This window comes from Archocentrus centrarchus, chromosome 21, assembly GCF_007364275.1.
Source record: "Archocentrus centrarchus isolate MPI-CPG fArcCen1 chromosome 21, fArcCen1, whole genome shotgun sequence".
NCBI classification, from domain to species: Eukaryota; Metazoa; Chordata; class Actinopteri; order Cichliformes; family Cichlidae; genus Archocentrus; species Archocentrus centrarchus.
The window spans coordinates 30,112,588-30,116,977 of NC_044366.1; positions in this window are offsets into that span (position 1 = coordinate 30,112,588).

Below are 4,390 nucleotides of genomic sequence, written 5' to 3' on the forward strand. Positions count from 1 at the left end.
AATAAAGATGGTTAAATTTATTTCAGCGCTGACTGTTTAATATCTAGGTGTTTTACGGGAATGTGGATTTCAGATCAAGTTGAGAAGTGATTTTGATCATGTTCTCATTTTATTGTATCATGTAGCGTGGGGCACTGGTCTTGGTCTCGACTCGGTCTTGGACCCTAAAAGTCTTGGTCTTGTCTTGGGTTAGGTGGTCTTGACTACAGTACTGGCATAGAGTCTCCACTGAAAGAGTAAGTGGTAATACTTATAAAAACATGGTTGGTATGACAGAGGAGGATGCTGAGGATAGGGTAAGTGGAGGCAGATGATCTGATGTGGCGACCCCTAAAGGGAGCAGCTGAAAGAAGAAAAAAAAGACAATTAAAGAAATTAATGTATTATCCCTAGAACACTAACGTTAAAATTAGTAAAACCATCACTAACGCGGGGTATATTTTACCCGGTATAAAATTCCAGATAAATATAGTTTCATGAATTTATTTTAAAAGTACAACAATGTATGACAGGTTTTGGAACCCTTCTTTAATTTTACAACATAAAACATTACATAAAATTTTAAAAAGGTACCATGGATGACCCTATAAAAAAGCAGAAAAATTGTTGGAAAATCAGGTAATCCTCAACAGGTAATGTCCTAACAAAAAAAATAATGCTGCTGGGAACTTGGTCTTTGGTCCACCCATTCCTGGGACATGTGTCTGTCTGGTAAAGGCACAGTCTTCCTGCATCACTGATAACTGTGGGAGAGCTAGACAAAAAATTGCATTTTTTGAGAAGGGGAAAAATGACCAAATTCTTTTTATTATATGAACTTTCTTGGAAATTACCATTAAGTGATATTTATTCACTGCCATTATACTAATTAAGAATTATATGCAAATTCTGGGACCACTCTGACTTACTGTATGCCTTACATGCAGTCAGTACAGGCAGGGTAGTAATGGCGAGGGCACACTGGTCGACGGAAGACATGACACTTGTGTTGTGTCTTCCTGTCCGAACCTGTGGGGCAGTCAGCACACCTCACTGAGGGACCTCCGCTTTCTGCTGCCACTGGTCCAACCTTGCTAGCAGTAGTGTCAGGTTTAGGGATGTTGCACACACTGCAGATGAGGATTCTGAGTTAACGGGACAGACTTGAAGAGGGGAGCCTCTGCTCTGCCCATGGCTTGATGAGTGCCATTGCCAAAGCCTGCATATACTTCCTCCTCTTCATTGGTGTGTCACCTCTCTTCCATGAGTTTATCACACCAGCGTTCATCATGCCATATAGCACACACAGTGGCCACACAATGTGGCCAACCTGAATGTTGTTTCCCTTGAAAGTGCAAAGAGCGCCTGATTTAAACACACAAACACTAACATTGGGTAAATTCCACCCATAAAATATGTTATTCTCTATCACTAACGCCGGGTGAAAATCACCCGAAAGCATGCCTATTGAAAAAACCATAGATTGGGAGGAGGGAATCAACCATACCATTAATGACATCAATGAGCACCCTGAAGCTATCCAAAGTCCCATGCAACTCAGACAGCAGCAACACAATGAAAATCAGATGACAAAAATTGTGTGGCTGAAAATTACCCGGCGTTACCGTTCTAGGGTTAATCCAAATATGGAAACTGCCAGTAATACCAATCTGTTTGGGCCAGATGCAGGAGGGTGTTGGAGCACAGAACCCAATCAAAGCCAGGCTTTGGATGGCTGGGGCCAATGGTGTAAGGGCATGTGATCCCCTGCTCACTGCCCAAAGAGACATATGCCGGGTTTCAATTAGTACCTACTCAGCACAGGTCGACTCAACTCAGCAGGACTCACCAAGTCTTGTTTTGTTTCCATTCCAATTCAGTACCACATCGATGTGGGTGGAGTCGATATAGCTTGACATAATTTGTATGCAGCTCAAAACACAGCACAACAATGGATGAGATAGAGGCAAGCTAAAATAGCTAATGGACTGAGTGTATTGCGTACTTTAACAATCACCGTAATAACCCTATGTTGGTTGTGAAATGCAGTTTCTCAGTTTTCAAAAACCATTTGAATTTTTCCAATAGGACAAACTGTCACGTAATTCAAAATTCCTGTGATCAGCCATGTTAACCAGCTGTTCATGATTAGTAGGGACAGGTAAAGGGTGCTTCAGCGGCAATCGCCTGGCAGTACGGGTTATAATATGTATGCTGTGTGCGCGTTTCAGATGGCTCTCATGTTGCAAACTACCACCAGTCACCATGGGCCTCTTGGCTGCATCTCTGATCAGTGCTCTCCTTGTTGGGCCTCTAAGTTTAGGTGGACGGCCTTGTCTTGGTAGGTTTACAGTTGTGCCATACTCTTTCCATTTCTGGATAATGGATTGAACAGTGCTCCATGAGATGTTCAAAGCTTGGAAATCTTTTTATAGCCTAAGCCTGCTTTATAAAACTTCTCCACAACCTTATTCCTGACCTGTCTGCTGTGTTCTTTGGACTCACAAAGCTGTTTACTCCCCAATATTCTCTTAACCAACCTCTGAGGCCGTCACGGAGCAGCTGTATTTGTACTGAGATTAGATTAAAAGACCATTACAATAAACCAAACAAGAAGAGATAAACCATAAATAATCATCTAAAGTTTAATCTTTGACACAGTAATCTGAGTTTTGAAATATTCCTTAAATGATAAAACAAATATTGTAGAGAGGTCCAGTGTTCCGCAACCAGGATGCAAACTGCATTGTTCCTCTTGGATTTGAGGTTTGACTAATGGATGGACCCCTCCTTTCTAGCACCCTGGCATAACAAATTCAACTTAGCTATAAATCTTGTGGTGTGTGGCATAGGTCCATTCTGTCATGAGTCGGGGCGGGCCATGTTGTTGGGAGTGTTTTCTGTCTTCCAGGTGGTTCATTGGGGAAGGCAGCTGTTCCCGGTTGCTCATCAAGGTTAGGAGTATATAGAAGGGGCTGAGACGCTGACTCATCGCCAGATTGTTGTTCTGCTCTTCGTGGTAGTAATCCGGCTACACAAGATAAAACTAGTTAAAGTTGTGTTCTTGTACTTACCAGCCTTGCCTTCTTCCCGTTTAGTGATCCTCCCGAGTGAACCAGCCCTCGCTTCCCGGCTCTGATTCCTACCTGTGATCGGCGTTTTCACCACCACACACCGGAACCCCTTCACCCGGTCAGCTCCTCCTGTCTTCCCCTGCCTGCCTGCCCCTCGGACCACCTCGCCCTGACTCACTCGCCAGCCTCATCCCCGACCTGACCGTTAAGGTTGAGAGGCCCAATTCTCCGTACTTGCCAGAAGCCCTCACTAACCCCTCTTGTCCCTGTCAGTATTATTTCTATTAAAGACTCTGTACCGTTCACTGTTGCCTCTGCGTCTGAGTCCGTTTTCTGCCGGCCATCATGACAGAACAATCTGGCCAAACCGTGGACCCAGCAGACGTAACAGTCCTCCACACAGCGATCACGCGCCAGGGTGCGATCCTAGGTGAACATGATCAGGCTCTATCAGTTTTGTACAACAGACCGGGCAAGTTTCTCGTCACCTACAGCAATTAGATATGTCTCTACAAAACATCCTGGCACGGCTTTCACTCACAACCTGAAACCCCTTTAGCAGCCGGGCTGCGCCACCGGTTGCTCCACCCCCATCTCCGCATCTTCGGTAGCAGTGGCGGCTGAGGCGGTTCGCGACTTCTCCTCTCCCAACCCAGAGCCTTTCCGGGGAGAGTTAGGTCGCTGTCAGGATTTCCTTTTGCAATGTTCTCTTCTGTTTAAAGGCGCTCCGGGGCGGTTTGCCAATGACTACGGTAAGATTTTGCATCTTGTGAGTTTGTTGCGTGATCGCGCTTTAACCTGGGCACGTGCGTATCTCTCTGCTAATCCTGTTGAATCTATTTCATTTGATAACTTCATCAGTGCCTTTAAGGCAGTTTTTGATCATCCTCTTCGGGAGGATGAGATTGCTCGTCGGCTTTTTGCACTCCGCCAGGGAGATAAGTCTGTGGCGGAGTTTTCCATTGACTTCCGCGTTTTGGCCGCTGAGTCCGGGTGGGACACAAGACCCCTAAAGGGAGCGTTTTACCAAGCCTTGGCTAGTCCCATTAAGGATGAATTGGCTACTCGCGATGAGCCCGCCACATTAGAGGAGCTAATCGCACTTGCGATAAGAATAGACAACCGCTTGCGGGAATGCGCGCGGGAACGCGGCTACAAGACACGATCACCACGCTCCCGGGTTTCCCTGTCGGATTCGCCCCGCGTTACCGCCTCCTGTTCCGCGGTGGAGGGGATGCCACTCCTCCCGGAGGAACCGGCTGGGGAACCCATGCAGCTAGGCCGGGCTAAATTAACCCCAGAGGAACGGCAACGCAGGCTGTCAGCGCGGCTTCTGT